The sequence below is a fragment of the Oryx dammah genome, unplaced genomic scaffold (assembly GCF_014754425.2).
Source record: "Oryx dammah isolate SB20612 unplaced genomic scaffold, SCBI_Odam_1.1 HiC_scaffold_4, whole genome shotgun sequence".
NCBI classification, from domain to species: domain Eukaryota; kingdom Metazoa; phylum Chordata; class Mammalia; order Artiodactyla; family Bovidae; genus Oryx; species Oryx dammah.
The window spans coordinates 1,796,613-1,819,403 of NW_024070188.1; the positions used below are offsets into that span (position 1 = coordinate 1,796,613).

The 22,791-nt window shown below is 37.7% G+C and overlaps 1 pseudogene; it reads right to left on the minus strand.

Moving 5' to 3' along the window:
• Positions 1-1,571: 1,571 nt before the first annotated feature.
• LOC120863091 lies at positions 1,572-3,710 on the minus strand (annotated as a pseudogene).
• Between the last annotated feature and the right edge of the window lie 19,081 nt (positions 3,711-22,791).

Sequence of the window (22,791 nt, forward strand, 5' to 3'; positions counted from 1 at the left end):
GACATGGCTGAAGCAACTTAGCATGCTCACACACACCACACTGTAGGATTTTAGAGATGTGTTTCAACAGCAAGACATGAAATTACCTTTTAATTAAAATATCTAAAAGTACAAGCAGACCAAATATAGTGACTGAGACGGTACCTTTGCTTGCACTTTGAAGAGGAAAATAGGTTTTTGTTTTGCTCGTTTTTGTTTTCTCATTGGAGAAGACATCTACAGAGATGAATGCTCTCAAAGGAAGTTTAGAGTTTGACACCAGGTCAGAGGTTTACAAGCCTGAGCATCTAACATGGAATCTAGAAGGTCAGTTTTGAGTGGTCAAAATGGAAATGATGAATAAGGATAAAGCAGGATACTATGTCAAGTGAAAAAAGACCAGAGCATGGAAGTGTCTCTGCTTTGGTTACAACAATGTTTATGTATGGACAAACTAAAAAGCTGAAAAATGAGCACAATTAATACGTCAACATGAGGACATCATGAGTAAAATTTTGTAATATTTGATATCCTTTATTGTTTCAATAATATTGCTTAGACAATAAATACAAGTTAAGAGAAAGCAAAAATAAAGACAGAAAAATGTAAAACTAACATGGGCAAAAAGAAAATATCAAGTTGAAATAAAACATCATTTATTTAAAGCATTATCTTGAAATACCATCCAAAATAATCCTTTACATATGGAAACTCAACCTGTAGACCAAAGCTGCATTAATTAATTAAACAGAATCTATCCTTTACCACATGGTTCAGATGGTAAAGAATCTTCCTGCAAGGTGAGAGACCTGGGCTCAGTCCCTGGTTCGGGAAGGTTCCCTGGAGAAGGCAGTGGCTACCCACTCCAGTACTTTTGCCTGGAGAATCCCATGGACAGAGGAGCCTGGCAGGCTACAGTTCATGGGATCACAAAGAGTTGGACATGACTGAACAACTCACATACACACACACACACACACTCACATCCGTTACTACTCACCTTTGCTTCCCCCCACTGTAGAACTTTTTTCTCTGTAGCAAGATTCTGGGTGCCCAAAGTTCTGTACCTTTTCTCTTCTCTTCCTGAAGCCCTCCCTTGCCACTGGTAGATACCACTTCTGAAACCTACATCTCCTAAGGAATCAGAACTTAGTCAAACCACTGATGTAAAGTTAGTTCTAGTGAAAGAACTAGAGCTTGACAGGCTACAGTCCCTGGGGCCACAAAGAGTCAGACATGACTGAGCACACAGCATACACAGACATCTGTTGACTAGATTGGGACTACCTCTCATTCATAAGTTTATTTTATGAAAAATTGTACTTAGCAGGTAAATTCTCCTATAAACTTTTAACTTTCAAAGGAACTTTAAGAACAAAATCTACTCTGGCCTATGTTTTGAAAGACAGCTTTTGAAAGTTTGGTTCCAAACAACCTCAATAAAATGAGTCACACAAAATTTTTTATTTCTTGTTGCATAAAAATGTGGTGCTCACATTCTGTTGTATTCTATTAAGCTTGTAATAGCATTATGTCTTAAAAAAACAATGTACATACCTTATTTTTAAAATAATTTATTGCTAAAAATATTGCTAACCTGAGTCCTTGGCATGGTGTAATCTTTTTGCTGATGGAGGGTCTTACCTGGATATTGATGTCTGCTGACTGACCATGGTGGTGGTTGCTAAAGGCTGGAGTGACTATGGCAATTTCTTAAAATAAGACCACAAAAAAGTTTGTGATATTGACTGACTCTTTTCATGAATGATTTCTCTGTAGCATGTTGTTTAATTGTATTTACCTACAGTAGAACTTCCTTCAAAATTGGAGTCAATCATCTCAAACTCTGCTGGGGTGTTGTCAATAAAATTTACATAATATTCTAAATCCTTTGCTGTCATTTCAGCAATCATCACAGTATCTTCACCAGAGGTAGATTTCATCTCATAAAACTTTCTTTGCTCACCTGTAAGAACAACTTCTCATTCATTAAAGTTCTATCATGAGATTGAAGTAAATCAGTCACATCTTCAAGCTTTGCTTTGTATTCTACTTCTTTGCTATTTCCACCACCTCTGTAGTTACTCCTTGGAAGAAAAGTTATGACCAACCTAGATAGCATATTCAAAAGCAGAGACATTGCTTTGCCGACTAAGGTCCATCTAGTCAAGGCTATGGTTTTTCCTGTGGTCATGTATGGATGTGAGGGTTTGACTGTGAAGAAGGCTGAGTGCTGAAGAATTGATGCGTTTGAACTGTGGTGTTGGAGAAGACTCTTGAGAGTCCCTTGGACTGCAAGGAGATCCAACCAGTCCATTCTGAAGGAGATAAGCCCTGGGATTTCTTTGGAAGGAATGATGCTAAAGCTGAAACTCCAGTACTTTGGCCACCTCATGCGAAGAGTTGAGTCATTGGAAAAGACTCTGATGCTGGGAGGGATTGGGGGCAGGAGGAGAAGGGGACGACAGAGGATGAGATGGCTGGATGGCATCACGGACTCAATGGACGTGAGTCTGAGAGAACTCTGGGAGATGGTGATGGACAGGGAGGCCTGGCATGCTGTGATTCATGGGGTCAAAAAGAGTCGGACACGACTGAGTGACTGAACTGAACTGAACTGCAGTTACTTCCTCCACTGAAGTCTTCACCCACTCAAAGTCACTTTTGAGGGTTGAAATCAACTTTTTCCAAATTCCTGTTAATGTTGATATTTTAATCTCTTCCTATGAATGTCTTTAGGGGAACCTAGAACATCAAATTCTGTCCAGGAGGTTTTCAATTGACTGTGCTCATATCCATCAGAAGAATCACTATCTCTGGCAGCTATAACATTACAAAATGTATTTCTTAAATAAAAGACTTGAATGTTATAATTACTCCTTGCTTCATGGGCTGCAGAATGGAGGTAGTGTTAACAGGCATGGAAACAGCACAAATCTTGTTGGATACCTCCACCAGAGCTCTTGGGTGACCGGGTGCATTGTCAATGAGCAGTAACATTTTAAACTAAATATTTTTTTTCTTGAGCACTAGGTCCTAACAGTGTGCTTAAAGTATTGAGTAAATTATGTTGTAAACCTATGTGCTGTCATCTGGTCTTGTTGTTCCCTTTATAGAGCACAGGCAGAGAAAATTTAGCATAACTGTTGAGCCCTAGGATTTTCAAAATGATAAATGGTCATTGGTTTCAATTTCAAGAGAGGCAATCTGTGCTTTGACACTTTGAAGTCAGGCATTGACTTCTCCTCTTTAGCTATAAAAGTTATAGATGGCACCTTCTTTCAGTATAAGGCTAGTCCATCTACATTTAAAATCTGTTATTTGGTATAGCCACCTACATTAATAATCTTGCTCAGACGGTAAAAGCGTCTCTACAATGCGGGAGACCTGGGTTCGATACCTGGGTCAGGAAGATCCCCTGGAGAAGGAAATGGCAACCCACTCCAGTACTCTTGCCTAGAAAATCCCATGGATGGAGGAGCCTGGTGGGCTGCAGTCCATGGGGTCGCAAAGAGTCAGACACGACTGAGCGATGAATTCAAAATTCAATATGTTCTGGATAACTTGCTGCAGCTTCTACACCAGCTGTTTCACCTTGCACGATGATGCTGTGAAGATGGATTTCTTCCCTTAAACATGATGAACCAACCTCTATTGGCTTTAGACTTTTCTTCTGACACACTGTCATCTTTCTCAATCCACACATTTTCATCAGAATCCTGAGTTCTCATGGAACAGAATGACTCTGTTCTCATATAAACACAAGAAAAATGTCTTTGCTTTATGTCTCTTGAATTATAGGAAAGAGAGAATTATATGGGGCAATGACTTAATCTAGATTGTTACCAAAATCATTATATTGCAAGATTCTTTTAGTGGACTAAAACATTTTGGAAACTAATCCATCTATTTGTTACATTTTTTGTTTTATAACTTTTGATAACCTTGTAACCCTATGGACCATAGCATGCCTGTCTCCTCTGTCCATGGGATTTTTCAGACAAGAATACTGGACTGAGTTGCCATTTTCTCCTCCAGATCTTCCCAACCCAGGGATAGAATCCATGTCTCTTACATCTTCTGCATTGGAAGGCATCTTCTTTACCACTAATGCCACCTGGGTAGCCCTTTGATAATCTGAGTATTTACAAAAATAAGTTGGTGTATAATGTAGCAATAACTACCTTTTACCTGGCAAAAATGATTTGTTGGGAAAAATATAAAAGAAAAAATTTCAACTGGTGCTTTTGTTAATAATATTTCTCCCCTAATACACATACCAATCTATTCTGGTAACTTCTCTAATCTGTTTCATCAACATTTTTATTCCTAGAACATTAATATGCATTTCCTTATGCGAGGTTATATAATTTTCCCTAAATGTTCTATATCTGTGCATTTCATCTGTCAAATTATATTATTTTTACTATATTTCCTCTCAGGCAATGGGCATGACTTTTCTTTTGCACATCTCCTTTGAATTGGTTCTTAAGTGGCCTAACTGTTTAAAGTAATGGATAAGAAAAATAGTCATACAGTTTATAGAATTTTACTACTACAAAAAATATATTTATTTCTGAAGAAACCAAATTGCATTAATTTGGATAGTTTGATGAAATGAGTGGCTATTTGATGTATTAGTAACCTGTGGGCCATTACATCTGTTCTGTGTCATCCAACATAATTTACGTGCACAGGCTGGATGCAGGCATGTTGGGTGAGCTGCCCAAAATCCCTCTCCAGGCCTGAGGTCCTCATGATGCCTACCGATGGTGCAGACCTGAAGCCTTCTCTAGAAATTTGTCCTAGACCATGAGGAACTGCCCGACTATAAGCTACTATTTTTTTCCCAGTAGCAGCACTTCTTATCTCCCTCCTCAAACAAGAACAAGTGAAGAGCCATCCCTGCCCACTATGAGACCAGAAAAGTCAGCTAAGAGCTCCTTCGCATCCTTCTGCATTACAGCTCAACTCTCCCTCTGCCCACGCCTGGCTCTTCAGTGCCTGACAGGAGTGTTCTCAAGGCATTGCTCCATAACCCCTGCACTGAAACCCCCATCTCATGTCTGCTGCCTGAGAACTCAACCTGGAACCCTCCTGCCTCCTGAACCAAGAAACAGTATAAGAAGGGAAAGAAGAATAATTTGTTCATGGGCACACTTTACTTCCAAAATATTTGCATCTGGTATTCTGTGTTTCCTTAAGTGAAAAACAACAGCAACTAGGAGATTTTAATCCTTTTTTTCTCCTGTTGGTGGCTCAGTTCAGGCACTCCCATGTCAGGAATTAAAACTATGTGAATCCATTAAACAGGACTTCAGAAACTCCTTACCCAGGAGGTATGTGCCAAAGCAAATGTACTGCTATCCATCAAGCAGAGCTAATGAATATCTAATGAGACATTTAAAGCACTATTACATGATGAAAAAGGAAAATATACAGAAAGAGAAACTGTAATACTTCCCTTTGTCCTTTATGCAGCATAACCCAGAGTTTGGTATGAAAATATAGCACTATCCATTTATTTTTTTCCACTTAATTTCTCAAATTCCAAACTGCCCTTATTAGCAGGAAGCCCAACATCTCAATTCTGGGACAGGAAGTAATCCAAAGAGAAGTTTAACTCTAGTGTTTTATACTTTTAACAAAAATCTGAAAAAAGTAGGATAAGATGATGACATAAGTCGCTAAGGCATGTCCAATTCTTTGTGACCCCATGGATTATAACAAGCAGGCTCCTCTGTCTTATCTCACTATCTAACTCACTATCTCTCAGAGTTTACTCAAAATATTTGTATTACTTTTAGTACTTTTATATATTTATGAAATCTTCACAGTAAGATAGACAAATAGCATTGGGGACAATCAGTTCAGTTCAGTTCAGTCGCTCAGTCGTGTCCGAATCTTTGCGACCCCATGAATCGCAGCACACCAGGCCTCCCTGTCCAACACCAACTCCCGGAATTCACTCAGACTCACGTCCATTGAGTCAGTGATGCCATCCAGCCATCTCATCCTCTGTCGTCCCCTTCTCCTCCTGCCCCCAATCCTTCCCAGCATCAGAGTCTTTTCCAATGAGTCAACTCTTTGCATGAGGTGGCCAAAGTACTGGAGTTTCAGCTTTAGCATCATTCCTTCCAAAGAAATCCCAGGGCTGATCTCCTTTAGAATGGACTGGTTGGATCCAAGGGACTCTCAAGAGTCTTCTCCAACACCACAGTTCCAAAGCATCAATTCTTCGGTGCTCAGCCTTCTTCACAGTCCAGCTCTCACATCCACACATGACTACGGGAAAAGCCATAGCCTTGACTAGATGGACTTTAGTCAGCAAAGTAATGGCTCTGCTTTTGAATATGCTATCTAGGTTGGTCATAACTTTTCTTCCAAGGAGTAAGCATCTTTTAATTTCATGGCTGCAGTCACCATCTGAAGTGATTTTGGAGCTCAAAAAATAAAATCTGACACTGTTTCCACTATTTCCCCATCTATTTCCCATGAAGTGATGGGACCGGATGCCATGATCTTTGCTTTCTGAATGTTGAGCTTTAAGCCAACTTTTTCACTCTCCTCTTTTACTTTCATCAAGAGGGTTTTTAGTTCCTCTTCACTTTCTGCCATGAGGGTGGTGTCATCTGCATATCTGAGGTGATTGATATTTCTCCCGGCAATCTTGATTCCAGCTTGTGTTTCTTCCAGTCCAGCGTTTCTCATGATGTACTCTGCATATAAGTTAAACAAGCAGGGTGACAATATACAGCCTTGATGTACTCCTTTTCCTATTTGGAACCAGTCTGTTGTTCCCTGTCCAGTTCTAACTGTTGCTTCCTGACCTGCATATAGGTTTCTCAAGAGGCAGGTCAGGTGGTCTGGTATTCCCATCTCTTGAAGAATTTTCCACAGTTTATTGTGATCCACATGGTCAAAGGCTTTGGCATAGTCAGTAAAGCAGAAATAGATTTTTTTCTGGAACTCTCTTGCTTTTTCCATGATCCAGCGGATGTTGGCAATTTGATCTCTGGTTCCTCTGCCTTTACTAAAACCAGCTTGAACATCAGGAACTTCACAGTTCATGTATTGCTGAAGCCTGGCTTGGAGAATTTTGAGCATGACTTTACTAGCATGTGAGATGAGTGCAATTGTGTGGTAGTTTGAGCATTCTTTGGCATTGCCTTTCTTTGGGATTGGAATGAAAACTGACCTTTTCAATAGAATAGATAAAAATCTTGATCAACTAGGTACCCAAGAAATATGCAAAAGACGATTTTATTGATCTCAAATTGATTTGAGAATAAATTCAACCTTCCCTCCCCTACCCCCAAAGCAGTAGTTGCCCAAATTCCGGCATTACAATGTGTCAGTGCTGTGTCCCAGACAGTGGTTATGTCCCCTCTCTCTGACCTGTGACTGAGACATGTCTTTTCTATATTTGCCCATCGTCCCAAGTACCATTTCTTATTCACCTAAGCTATGACTTCTCACAGGACTCACTCCTGTGAGACTCACTCCTGTACATGAGAATCTCTCACTGAGAATAAGTCCTAGATTTTGTTCACATCTACCTTCTCTCCTTGCTTCCTCTCTACCTAGTTTTTCAGCAGTTCTCAGTTTGCACATCAAGGCTGAAGTATCCTTGTTTTATCAACTCAAATCTCTCTAGAGCACCAGTCAGCAAGTTTAGAAGTGCGTGAATGTCCTAATAATGAAAAAGAAATGTTTACAAGTTTTAATAGAAATCAATCAAGGAAACACAAAGTGGAACAGGTAGAGTCGTGCTTTCTTTATCCAGAACTTGTGGATCTGGCATTTAAATTTACATGGAATATGTCCCATACCTAAAAATAGAGACAAAAAATTAAAAAGCTGCTGAAAGGTGAAGAGCAGCAGTCCCCAGCCCTTTTGGCACCAGAGATTGGTTTCCTGGAAGACAATTTTTCCATGGATGGGGGTAGGGGAAAGTGGGATGGTGTTAGGATTATCCTCATAAGGAGCACATGACCTAGAACCCCTGCCTGCACAGTTCACAGTAGGGCTCATGATCCAATGATAATCGAATGCCTCCACCAATCTGACAGGAAGCAGAGCTCAGGAGGTAACGCAAGTGATGGGGAGCAGCTATAAATACAGAGGAAGCTTCACTGGCTCTCCTTCCCCTCACCTCCTGCTGATTCTTTACAGGGCATGGATCAGCACAAGACTGTAGCCTAGGGCTTGGAGACTTATGGTGTAGAGAATACCAAGTTCACAAATTAAGCCACATATTAAGTTTGCTTAGAGGAACATCCCTCAGGCCTGAACTCAGAAAGTATTCGCATTCTTTTAGATATAATTTTACTAATCCTGGTAATCTTGATTTCATGCCCTTTGAATATAAATTAAATTGGATTAGTCAAGACTTAATAACTAGACAAAGAAGAGGCTAAAGTTTTCTGAAAATCTATAATAAGAATTTCAAAAGAATAATAACATGGGGCCATTTAATATAGAGACCCAGAATTTTAAAAAACTTAATAATATTATTATTATTTGTGTCATAAAGAAAAAATTACGTTCTGTTAAGGGAGTGGTGATTAATAAATCAAAAAAGTCTAAAGTATACTTTACAAAGCTTTTTATCCATCCAAAATTATAGAATTAAAATATAATTAAAAAGCTATCTAGGAAACTGGGCTAAAGAGCAGTTTTTCAAACTCAGGTCTAAACATACCACTTCTGGGCTTCATGTTTTTCTTCTGTTTCTATTTCCATAACCATCTCCCAAGTGGAGACCATAACCAGTTGGCCTCCAAGTGGGAGTGCGTGGATCTCAAGGGGAAAAAGATAACCTTTGGAGTAAAGGAAGAAAATACTGAATTATTTGTATTCATTACACTGTACTATAATAAAAAGAAATTCATTACACTCTATTGATAATATACGAAAAGGCCTTGATGCCCTTCTTCAGTTCCACTGATAATAAATGATCTCAAAGAATTCAGAGGCAAGAGTTGATGTGCCCCAGGGCAGTTTGGTGATGACACCTTCATCTTTCATTTACTTTCAATGTATTGCAATATACTACTGTTTATATGAATCAGCAAGTAAATGTATCATTTATAGAACCAGCCTTGACTAAATCTCAGAAAATGAACAGGTTACTTAAGAACACATCCCTGAAGAAAACTTTGAGTGAAGATAATACAAGATTTTTTAAAAAGAACAATTAAAAAATTATAGAGCGGAACTATCTTCTTCTTCCCTTCATACAAACTTTCTCTCAGTCACACCAAAAGATAAAGAGAAAGATAACCTGGTAAGATTTGAGAAGATGGCTGACAAAAAAGTTCAAAATTATCAAGACGACTATTAAAAATACTGATTAACATTTGCCATTATTATAGATGTATGCTTTGTTCCTTGAGATATTAGCTAATGATAACATAAAGCTATCCCAGTTAACAAAGCCCTTCAAACTCCATTTTACTTCATCTTTAGCACATCTTCTGAGAAATTCTGGTTTTATCTGTGCTTAGTAATTTAGTAATGTGCTTCACTCACTGAAGAGCTATTTACTGAGTCCTCTTGTGCCAGGTACTGTGACGGAAACTTGAAAGATATCAATAAATAAGACAGATTTTTTTTTTTAAACTGCCCTTATGGAGTTCACCAACAATTAAATAAATAAATAGACACACAGATATTGAAGGAGTGCTTTTAAAAAAAATTGTGTGTGTAAAAACAAAAATGTTTGTATACCACTGGTATCCAAAAGATGCCTTACATGACATGCAAAAACCTTCCTACATATGTGACTTTAATCGTGGCATTTATAATGTCAACCTTAACTCGTCTGTAATTGTGATGTATTTGCATTTCTTCAAACATTTCATGATACTATTAATACCCCTCTCCTCGATGCTTTGTGTCTCACTGAAGTACTGTGTCTACCAGTTGTTTCCTGGCCATGTTGCTTCTCACATCTCCTTTACATCCTTCTACACCGACCTCAGTCCCCCTTCTCTGTGTAACCTCCCGTGGTAGTTTTCCTGCATGAATCAGTTCCTTTCCTACGCCCTCTATGAATGCCCTGCATCTAAGTCCATTATTGCAGGTGTCACGTTGTTCTGACACAATTTGTTGATATACCAATGATCCTTCCTCAAAGGAGAGATCACGTCTCTAGTTCTAGTATCACATCTAGATAGCACACTGCTGTTTGCTCAGTCGTGTCTGACTCTTTGCAATCCCATAGACTGCATAGCCCCTCAAGTTCTCTGTCCATGGGATTGTCCAGGCAAGAATAGTAGAGTGGGTTGCCATTTCTTCCTCTAGAGGATCTTCTTGGCCCAGGGATCGAACCCACATCTCCTGGATCTTCTGCATTGCACATGGATTCTTTACCACTGGGCCACCTGGGAAGCCACAGCTAGCATAGCACACAGTTATCCCTAGGGAAAAAAAAGAAAAAGAAAGAAAGAAAAAAATTTAAAGAGAATCATATTAAACTAATCTCAGAATAGTTTTCAGATAAATGAAATTTCACTCTTTTGCTTCCTCAAAAAAAACCTTAATTAAATGATAAACTTTGGTTTTCCAGATGTGACTGGTCAGCTTGAAGTTAATAACAGTTACATTTATCATATGCTGTCTTGATTGTACAATGTCTAAAAGCATTATCTTAGTTCCTGTTTGGCAATTTTTGTTCCACAAACAAAACAGTTATAAATCTGTGAGACAGACTAATATGCTAACATTGTTTGAACAAAATTTCCAGTAGAAGTTGCCTGTAATTTTTTTTCACCTCCAGGAAGCAAATTTAATTAGGAGACAATATGCCCCTAAGAGTATCTCACTTCCTTATCACTGTTATTGAAAAGTTACTTTGAAAAATAAATACACTAAACGTTAAAGAATAAACATTTTATAGCCATAAATACTGATGACGTGTGTAGAATTGCAGGAACCCAAGTTGTGTAGTCTTCAAAACACTGAAAATATTTCAATTACCCACATTTTCATCTGGCATTTTAATGAGCAGTTCCTTGTCTCTGTCCATTTTATGACTTTGCTATTGTAGGTCATCTTGTGCTACATGCAAAATGGGTTTTAAAAGATTCCAAGATTCTATGTACCAAGGAATAAAACATTGTGGGTGAGCCATTAAAGAATTTAGGGATGAACTTCACCTGGTAATTTTAGCCACTTAATGCCACATCCACAAGTGAGAGCGAGAGAAAGAGAAAATTAATAAGGTTCAGCTACAACTATGGGATTGCAAAAAAATTTTTAAATGCAAAAAGCAACAGGAAATACCCAACAGAAAATATGCAAGGGCACAACTTATTTTGTTCTCATTACTTTGACAATAAATCTTAATATTTTCCAGAAATTTGGATGGGTATGATAAGCAGCTATGTTTATAGCAATGTGATTACATTTGTTAAATTAAAAACAGCAAGAAGTTCACATATCCTCTACTATTTGAGGAAACAATACCTAAAAAGACTGGCATCTATAGAAATTCCAAACTGCTGATGGTCCCATTAATTCTTATTATAGATGAAACAAGAGAAATTTTACATATTCTATGAAATTATTTTGTGTAAGCTACCTTACTTATTTTCTTACTGGTACTGAATAGATTTTATTGCTTTCTTGAGCCCTTGCAAATGCAACATTTGTTGTGTTCTGTATCCACACCTAAAATATGAATCTTCTACTTGTGATTTCGTTTTGTATTTTGGTTTAATCAGACATAGTATTGTAATCATTTATCATCTCATTTATTAACTATATGATAAACCTTATGAAAAAAATTTTTCCTGAAATTGACTTTTTATTGTGGTCCAAGTACAGAGTTGCCAAACATTTTTTGTTAAATATACAAGAACAAAACTAAAGCCAATGTTATCAGGGATGATATAAATAAACCTATGTGTGTTTTGTGGCTTCCAAAGTGGCTCAGTGGGTAAAGAACCTGTCTGCAAATGCAGGAGATGCTGGAGATATGGGTTAAATTCCCAGGTCAGGAAGGTCCCCTGGAGAAGGGCAAGGCAACCCACTCCAGTATTCTTGCCTAGAGAATCCCATGGACAGAGGAGCCTGGCAGGCTACAGTCCATAGGTCACAAAGAGTGAGATAAGACTGAAGTGACTGACCACAGCACAGCACATGTGTGCTTTTGTAGTGAATTACGTGGATGAAATTAAAAGACGCTAACTCCCTGAAAGAAAAGTTATGACCAACCTAGACAGCATATTCAAAAGCAGAGACATTACTTTTTCGACAAAGGTCCATCTAGTCAAGGCTATGGGTTTTCCTGTGGTCATGTATGGATGTGAGAGTTGGACTGTGAAGAAGGCTGAGCACCGAAGAATTGATGCTTTGGAACTGTGGTGTTGGAGAAGACTCTTGAGAGTCCCTTGTACTGCAAGGTGATCCAACCAGTCCATTCTAAAGGAGATCAGTCCTGGGTGTTCTTTGGAAGGAATGATGCTAAAGCTGAAACTCCAGTACTTTGGGCACCTCATGGGAAGAGTTGACTCATTGGAAAAGACTCTGATGCTGGGAGGGATTGGGGGCAGGAGGAGAAGGGGATGACCGAGGATGAGATGGCTGGATGGCATCACTGACTTGATGGACGTGAGTCTGAGTGAACTCCGGGAGTTGGTGATGGACAGGGAGGCCTGGAGTGCTGTGATTCATGGGGTCGCAAAGAGTTGGACATGACTGAGCAACTGAACTGAACTGATGTGGATGTGAAAGAAAAACACAAGTGGTAGCCACCATAATAATTTAAATCAGTGGCTTTTATGCATTTTCCCTTTGACAGAATTCTTTCATCATATGACATCTGATGTCAAAAGCCACTGAATAAGTAAGTTCATTTGTATCATTTCTTTTTAGATTCCATATATAAAGATGTCATGATCTATTTCTCCTTCTCTGTCTGATTTACTTCACTCAGTATGATGATCTCTAAGTCTATCCATCTTGCTGCAAATGGCATTATCTCATTCTTTTTAATGGCTGAGTAATATTCCATCGTATATATGTCCCACGCCTTCTTTATCCATGCCTTTGTCGATGGGTAGTTAGGTTGCTTCCATGCTTTGGCTACTGTACACAGTGCCACAGTGAACAGTGGTGCATGTGGCCTTGCAGAAACAAACTCAAAGACTTAGAGAACAAACTTATGGCTGCTGGGGGGAGAAGAATGGGGAGAAGGGATGGTTAAGGAGTTTGGGATCGACATGTATACACCACTGCGTTTAAAATGGGTAACTAACAAGGACCTACTACATAGCACCAAAGAAAGAGCCATTGAATGAAATAGATCATAGAGGAGCTCCTCTGGTGGAACCTGATTTTATGGGGCAGAGCTCTTTCTCCTGGCACCTCTTTTTGTCCCAGCCATGTCTCCCAAGGCACTGCCACAGAAGCTCTATGATTCTAGAAATTCTCAGTGTGAAAACTGTGGTTTTAAAGTATAAGATCTTTTAGGGGAATGGAACAATATTTCTAGAAAATTTATATGCCAGCTATTTCATGTATACGTTCTTATTTAACCCTTGAATTAACTCTGTAGATGTAGATCAACTCTGCAAATTTATATCCACATTATATCTTAGGAAGCTGAAATTCAGTAGATGAAGCCATTTATCTGAGCATTTATGCTGCCTGTGAATGTAGAACTGAGAGTTCCATTCACATCTGTCCATTTCAAAAACTCACTTTCATTTAGTCTGTTATTTGCATTTCCAAAATAAAAATAAAAAAGTGGGAAAGAGCCAATAGTGCTGTGATTAAGCCCTTTTATAATAATTTGTCATTATATATATTAAGATGAATGGATAAGACAGCTGTGGTACATATACACAGTGGAGTATTACTCAGCCGTTAAAAAGAATACATTTGAATCAGTTCTAATGAGGTGGATGAAACTGGAGCCGCTCATACAGAGTGAAGTAAGCCAGAAAGAAAAACACCAATACAGTATACTAATGCATATATATGGAATTTAGAAAGATGGCAACGATAACCCTGTATGTGAGACAGCAAAAGAGACACAGATGTATAGTACAGTCTTTTGGACTCTGTGGGAGAGGGAGAGAGTGGGATGATTTTGGAGAATGGCATTGAAACATGTATAATATCATATAAAAAACTAATCGCCAGTCTAGGTTTGATGCAGGATACAGGATACTTGTGGATGGTGCACTGGGATGACCCAGAGAGATGGTATGGGGAGGGAAGTAGGAGGGGGGTTCAGGATTGGGAACACATGTACACCCGTGGCGGATTCACGTTGATGTGTGACAAAACCAATACAGTATTGTAAAGTAAAATAAAGTAAAATTAAAAAAAAGAGAGAGAGAGAATACTCATTAAAGACTTTTAGATCATTTCCAAAATGAGATCTATATATAAAACGTTGACAACCTTCTGAATTGCTAAAGTTTCTATGTTATGTTAAATGTCTACCTGCTCAAAAATTTTGAACAGAATAAGGAAAATTAGGAAATTTGTATAATTCAAATTCAAAGCAATTGAATTATAAATTCACGTATGAATTATAAAATCACGTTTCATCTTGATTTCAATCAAGTTTTAAGTTTTCTAATGAGAAAATACTTCCAAACATGAATAATCTTTTAGTACTCAGTTTAAGTGCTCAATAATAAGATTAAACAATCTATTCTTATAGAAAAAAATTATCTAATGGCTTAAAAATTGTCATTAGCTGCTCTTAACAGATATTATTTTACATCATAAAAAGAATGAACTGTTCTGACCTTATTCATCCAACAATAACATTGGATAACAATAAACATTTCTTTTCATTGGAAATGTTTAAATAGTCAAAGATTAATGAAGATAATGAGCAACTAATGGATTATTTGCGAGACTTAGAACATTATCCCATCCAAACAAAAACTACCTGAATGGGTTTTACTCAAACACAAGATTTCGGAAACTTGAGAAGAGTTTGTAGAAATGTCTCCTATTTAAGTAACTTTCTAAATCTGCTAGTGATTAGACTCTGAAAAATTAACATGGAATGCAAATAAGTGGTATAAACACTTATCCAAAAAAAACCCTAAAGCCCTACTTTGATAAACATTTAAGTCTGTGAGGAAGACTACAACTAGCAAAGAATAGACTAGTCAGACTACACTTTCTGGCCAGGATTTCTGAGTCTATTGATGTGCCCAGGGACATATGGCAATATTTTCTGGGTTTCAAAATACACGTGCCTGTGTATGTACACCAAAGATAAACATAATGTCCCAGTGAGTTTTCTTTCTTTGATTCCTCCTCAGCCTCCTCACTTTGTCATACATTCATAAGTGCTCATCCATCTGTGACGTCACCACTTCTGACAGGAAAACCCTAAAACAGAGCCATTCCTCTGCCCCTTGTTATCTTTCTCTGAACCTCTTCTTAAGAAGATCCCATCCCCCCACCCAAAAAAAAGAAGATCCCATACATGCATGTGACAGAGCTAATTTTCATCTCAGATAATCAGATATTTGTGCTATAGAAACTCTCCAGATAGGTTCAAATGTGCTGAAAACTCAGTGATATATTCATTTTATAGAATTTAGTCCATCATTTTATGTCTTTCTCATTGTTATCAATAATATTATCAGATGATATATAACAAAGATTTGGAAAGCTACAGAGGCCAAATAAACCTAAAATTTTTGTTATCTATTTCTTTACAATATGATTCATTTTATGCTTATCATCATTTTTCTAAGGCCTTGAACCTGAGCTAACTTAAATACTAGAAAATTATAGTCACAACAAAAGTCATGTTCACATTTAGGCTCTCCCATTTACTAACTCTGTTGCCTTGGACAAGCTGCAACTTCTCTGAGGCTCACTTTCTTTATCAGTAAGATGAATGTAACCGTATACCTGGCTCTCCTATGACAAGGCATTATTGCAAGAGTAAAACAAAATCATTTTATATAATGATGACTAGCTCATAACAGTGTAGTGTATAAGTATTACTGTTAGCAGGTTAAGTATGTCATTTTCCTTGGGCATTGAACTTTAATAGATACACGTTAGGCATCATAAGTGTCCAATTGCTCATATAACTGTTCTCACAGTATTAACATCATAAATGTCAAGAAGCAGGAGAAGAAGAACTCCTAAAATGATAGATTATATACTCAATAAATATAATTTAAGGAATGCCACATCTTAAACTAATTTTCAAATATTCTTATTTAGAATCCCCCAAAAACTAAGCCTGAATTTTAATGTATAAGGGCAGGCAGTTATATTTATCATGCTGGCTTAGATATATTCATTCAGTGTTTGAGTTCTTTCATGACATTTTGAAGACCCCTAAACATATAAGGCTTGTAAATTCCTCCCCATTTTATGGGTGAGCAGATTGAGAATCAGAAAACTAAATGACCCTCGCCCCCATAATAGACGGCTATGGGAAGGAAAGCTTGTTTGGGGTACCGTTAGGGGCACCCTCCAGTTGCCTTCACAGACCAGTAGAAAAGCAGTGCCCCCCAGTTTGAATGCATTCCTCACCTGATCCTTAACCAATGTGTGCTTTCCTTACTTACCCAGAAAACACATGTGTTTTGTGTTTGTAGTTGGATGTTATTTCACATATTACTGGAATATTTTGTCTACTGTTATATAATTAAGCTGGAAGGAACATTGGTGGAATGTGAACTAGCAATATGACCCAAAGATCATCAAAGAAGCACAAGTCTTTCAATGATCATGTATAATTGATTAATCACACAAAAGTCTTGATTTTGCTTATATTAAAATTAATAATACTTGAAAACAGCATCTCTGCCTTATTCTGTTTTTGTTTGTTTGTCTGCAGCATCCCAGTAACTAACAAGACTGTATACAAAAATGTGTTGTCTCATGAGGACAATTTCTGCATCACAGAAAAAAAGTGATCATTCTCATTGTGGATGTATTGTTGTAATCATCAAGATATTGGCTAAATATTGATTTGTATATTTTATAAAGTCATTTTGTTTTAGGTCAAATAATCCCAACTGCAATTTGTCACTCTGAATAGCAGTGACACTTCTGTTCAGAGTCAGAAGAGTTTAAATGGGATAGGATTCTCCAGAAATTTTTTTTTTCTCCTTTAAAACTTTGTCAGAATGCTCTCTTTTCCATTCCGCCCACTCATGAGATTTTCAATAAAACAGCAGTGAAAGGAAAAAGCAGGGGAAATATTGAGTTTGCAAAGAATATCCATGAATCTTTTGTCTTAAAGATCCTTATAAACCTTTTTTAGTTCAGCTATATGGATCCTTTCTTTCTGGAGTTATTTGTCCACTGATCTCCAGTAGCATACTGGGCACCTACCGACCTGGGGAGTTCATCTTTCTATGTCCTATCTTTTTGACTTTTGATACTGTTCATGGGGTTCTCAAGGCAAGAATACTGAAGTGGTTTGCCATTCCCTTCTCCAGTGGACCACATTCTGTCAGACCTCTCCTTCATGACCCATCCATCTTGGGTGGCCCCACACAGCATGGCTTAGTTTCATTTAGTTAGACAAGGCTGTGGTCCATGTGATCAGATTGGCTAGTTGTCTGTGATTGTAGTTTCAGTCTGTCTGCCCTCTGATGATCTCTCTCAGTGCCTACCATCTTATTTGGTTTTAGAAAAAGCAGAGGAACCAGAGATCAAATTGTCAACATCTGATGTACGATCAAAAAAGCAAGAGAGTTCCAAAATTGACTATGCCAAAGCCTTTGACTGTGTGGATCACAATAAACTGTGTAAATTTCTGAAAGAGATGGGAATACCAGACCACCTGGCCTGCCTCCTGAGAAACCTGTATACAGGTCAGGAAGCAACAGTTAGAACTGGACAGGGAACAATAGACTGGTTCCAAATAGGAAAAGGAGTACCTCAAGGCTGTATATTGTCACCCTGCTTATTTAACTTATATGCAGAGTACATCATGAGAAAAGCTGGGCTGGAGGAAGCACAAGCTGGAATCAAGATTGCCAGGAGAAATATCAATAACCTCAGATATGCAGATGACACCACCTTTGTGGCAGAAAGTGAAGAAGAACTAAAGAGCCTCTTGATGAAAGTGAAAGAGGAGAGTGAAAGAGTTGGCTTAAAGCTCAACATTCAGAAAACGAAGATCATGGCATCTGGTCCCATCACTTCATGGGAAATAGATGGGGAAACAGTGGAAACAGTGTCAGAATTTATTTTTCTGTGCTCCAAAATCACTGCAGAAGGTGACTGCAGCCATGAAATTAAAAGATGCTTACTCCTTGGAAGAAAAGTTATGACCAACCTAGATAGCATATTCAAAAGCAGAGACGTTACTTTGCCAACAAAGGTCCATCTAGTCAAGGCTATGGTTTTTCCAGTAGTCATGTATGGATGTGAGAGTTGGACTATAAAGAAAGCTGAGCACCAAAGAATTTATGCATTTGAACTGTGGTGTTGGAGAAGACTCTTGAGAGTCCCTTGGACTACAAGGAGATCCAACCAGTCCATCCTAAAGGAGATCAGTCCTGAGTGTTCATTGGAAGGACAGATGCTAAAGCTGAAACCCCAATACTTTGGCCACCTCATGCAAAGAGCTGATTCATTGGAAAAGACCCTGATGCTGAGAAAGATTGAGGGCAGGAGGAGAAGGGGACAACAGAGGATGAGATGGCTGGATGGCATCACTGACTCAATGGACATTGGTTTGGGTGGACTCTGGGAGTTGGTGATGGACAGGGAGGCCTGGCGTGCTATGGTTCATGGGGTTGCAAAGAGTCAGACACGACTGAGAGACTGAACTGAACTGATACTGATCCTTTTTTTTTTTACAACAAGAAAGAATTTTTTCATAGTTAATCCAGTCGCATTCATTCTGACAAAACAGAGCTCAATATTGAAAGTTACCCTAGGACAAACACAAAACCTGTCAGAAATGTTAGATTCATGATATATGTTGTTCAATTATCCCTCAACTTCGACTTTGCTGGTTTTCAGACATACTCTGTATTGCAGGATCCGCTTGCCTGTGTCTGGTTGAAAGTCCTAGTTTGGAATTTTCTTGGCAGATCATTGCTGTTTATTCCAAGAGTTTTTCTCCTTGCTTTTGTAGCATTTTTCTTAAATGCACTATAATGAAAGACAATTTTACATTAATTTTTAAAAAGCATGGGTATACAGTGTTCTGAAATTACTGAAGAATTTTATTTTCCACCAGAGATTATGTACCATACAGACAATCAAAGTCAAACAAGGTAAACAAAAAACAAACAAACAAAAAAATTGGCTTGAATAGTAAGAAGGGATCTGTGACCTTTCTCCCATCGTGGATTACAGCCCAGATCTTTGGGGCTGAGTCTCTATTATGTTGTATTGTATTGTATTGTACTGTATTGTATTGAGAGACTAAAAATATGCCAGTCTTCGATTTCTCCTTGATAAAACATGTATGTCTGAGTGTAGGCTCCCTTCTAGTGCTTCACATCACAGCTTATGCCAATCCATACACCACACGGTGTAACACCATGTTTGATGATACTCAGAATCAGTTTCTCAGCTTCATCCTATGTGCCTTGTATTATTGCTTGAGTGCTAGATATATAGTCTTGACTTTCCTAAATGGATATGAGGACAGATCAGAACATTTGTTTCCAAACATGTAATTAACCATATTGTCATATTATTTTGTATACATAATTTCTAGAAAGAGCTTCAAAGATTTTATAAATTTAAATTTATTTTCATTGACATTTTTGAGAATGTACTATATTGACACAAAATGAGTAATCTAGGCAATAATAGAAATGCTTACTTGGTCCTGATTATAGTTCATGGTTCAGAAATAAGATAGACATAGAAATAATTACAATAAAATCACAGTGTGAATGGTTTCAATCAGGGGAATATGCCTTTATTTTCCCTTCCTCATATGACAACCGACTTAACTTTTCCTGACCACTTCTTCATATGCTTATAATGTATGCTGCAGCCTTTGACGTTTAAGTATGCCTGAAACAATCTAGGTTGTTATTTCTTCAAAGGAAAATGTTTGTTTATACTTTCCAATAGTTTGACATTTGAAGTGTTGAATTTTCTCTTCTAAAAAAAATAAATAAAGTCCACCAGCTTACAAGACATTGCCATTACATTTCAGTTTCATTAAAAACAGACTCCTTTGCCTTTAGTAACCGAAAGCAAGTAAAATGTTCATAGATGATGATAACTACCAAGGTGGCTTTTGTTTTTATTTTTCCTATATGGCCTTGTTCTATGATGGTTTCGTTTCAAGCCAGAGATTCTGACCTTCCCCAGTTTCAGAAAAGTTTTCTCCAAGATTGCTTCATCTTAGAACTGTAGTTCTTTCAGCACATGTTTCCATCTGGGAATGAATCACTCTGTGATCCACATGTGCCATACCAGCTAAAGTCAAACTGGGGCCCGTCTCTGAAGGCTCTGCCAAATACAAGGATATTCCAAGCCACGAGATGCTGGCTTTTCTATTTGATTAATGAGGACAATATTTAAATTTGATATATTTTAAGGTCAATCTTTTGCTTTAAAGTAAAAGGCCTTAATTCATCTTATCCTTAATAAATGGTCAAGTGTAAATGCAGATTAAAGTTGAAACCTGCTTCATTTTGGAAAATGGATTGTTTTTGTCTAATTTTCTCTTTTTTCCTGATGACAAAGAATTTCATTTATTGAATTTCATCTATTCCTCATTTATATTTTCTGATGATAAGGAAATTTTATTAAATTTCATTTATTTTTCTTTTATGATATATATTTCTCTATTTCTTAAAACAAATTTTGAAAATTATTTGATAAATCAAAATAACCTAAGTGCCCTCATATCGCAACAAACATACCTACTAAAGGACACAGTGAGTTTAAGAAGAAAATTAGAAGATTTATACCACATAGACACACCAATTCTATTATCAGCAACATCACAATTCTTGCCATCCATGCAATTATTTTTTGGTTATAACATTTATATCTTGTTTACCAAAGGTCTTATTAAGTAAAGGTAGAAATGATAGTTATAAGTCAAAATCACAAAACCTTGAAATAAGATGGGCTCATATTAAAGATGAAAAAAACTTTATTCTTCCCTCCCTATCAGATGTAGAATGTGAATTTTGTTTCATACACAGTTCCTCAAAGCTTGTGTTGCTGCTGGTCAGTCGCTAAGTCATGTCCTGATTCTGCAACCCCATCAAATGCAATACACCAGGCTCCATTGTTCTTCACTATCTCCTGGAGTTTGCTCAAGCTCATGTCCATTGAGTTGGAGATATCTAACCATCTCATCCTCTGCTGCCCGCTTCTCCTTTTGACTTCAATCTTTCCCAGGATCAAGGTCTTTTCCAATGAGTTAGCTCTTCACATCAGGTGGCCAAAGTACTGGAGCTTCAAGCTACAAGCATTGGAGCTTTCTGTACTAAGTTCAAAAGCTAGAAAGCAGGTTGATTATGTACATTATTATATTCCATATAGAGTATATAGCATATATTATTGTTGTTCAGTCACTCAGTCATATCTGACTCTTTATGAACCCATGCACACCAGGTCTTCCCTGTCCTTCACCATCTCCCAGAACTTTCTCAGACTCATACCCATTGAGTCGGTGGTTTCATCCAACCATCTTTAACTCTGTCATCCCCTTCTCCTCCTGTGATTAATCTTTCCCAGCATCAGGGTCTTTTTCAATGAGTCGGCTCTTCGCATGAGGTGGACAAAGTATTGGAGTTTGAGCTTCAGCATCAGTCCTTCCAATGAACACTCAGGACTGATCTCCTTTAGGATGGACTGGTTGCATCTTCTTGCAGTCCAAGGGACTCTCAAAAATCTTCTCCAACACCACAGTTCAAAGCATCAATTCTTTGGTGCTCAGTCTTTTTTATGGTCCTACTCTCACATCCACACATGACTACCAAAGAAACCATAGCTCTGACTATATGGACCTTTGTCGGCAAAATATGTCCTCATATCAGGCTATATGTTAATCCTCATCTTAGATTAGATTCTCTAAAAATCAGAGAATGAGACAAAAGTTTGTATATAGGCAGGTCATTTGATAAGTAATCTCATTTACAGTAGTGAAGGACTTGAGAGAGTGAAAGAAGAAAAGAGGGAGAAAAAAGAAAAGTGGTTGAGTACCACTATGGGTAAAAAGGTGTTCCTGGGAACTTCAAGGAAAGGGAATTTAGAACACATTCCAGAATGAACTGTCCATAAGGAAACAAGACCACCTACCTTCTCTCTGGGTTGAAAATTACCCTATAGCAATAGCTACCCCATATTTCAAGGTTGTCCATGTGTGATTACTAACTGAATTTCTAAAAGCCTCTTACCCTGTGCATTAGGAAATGCTCAGGGAAAAAGCTTTATGTGATTGAGGTAAGACTTTCTGCATAAAACAGGTTAAAGGTCATGCAAACACATTACTACAACTATACAAATCAGATGAGAGCTTAGATGCCAGTAGAGTCTACTGTATCTTCAAAGTTTATGACCTGTACATCCTTACTAAGTCAATTCAGTTATAATTCCTTCACAGCAACAATGCCCAGAATGAGCTCCTTAGAATACATGAATAATGATAACATTTGTAACTGGCTGCCCAAGTTTTACCTTCAAGTAAATATGAGAAATATTTCAGCAGAATGGAATAGATTTCTTTGCTTAGCACTTTCGGAATACTTGGTATATTGATGAGTTTCTGAATCTAAGGTTTATAAATGATCATTTTCTAAATTCTTTTTTTCTATTTCAACTATGCTAATTGTCTCATTTGTATTTTCTCTTTCTCAATTTTAT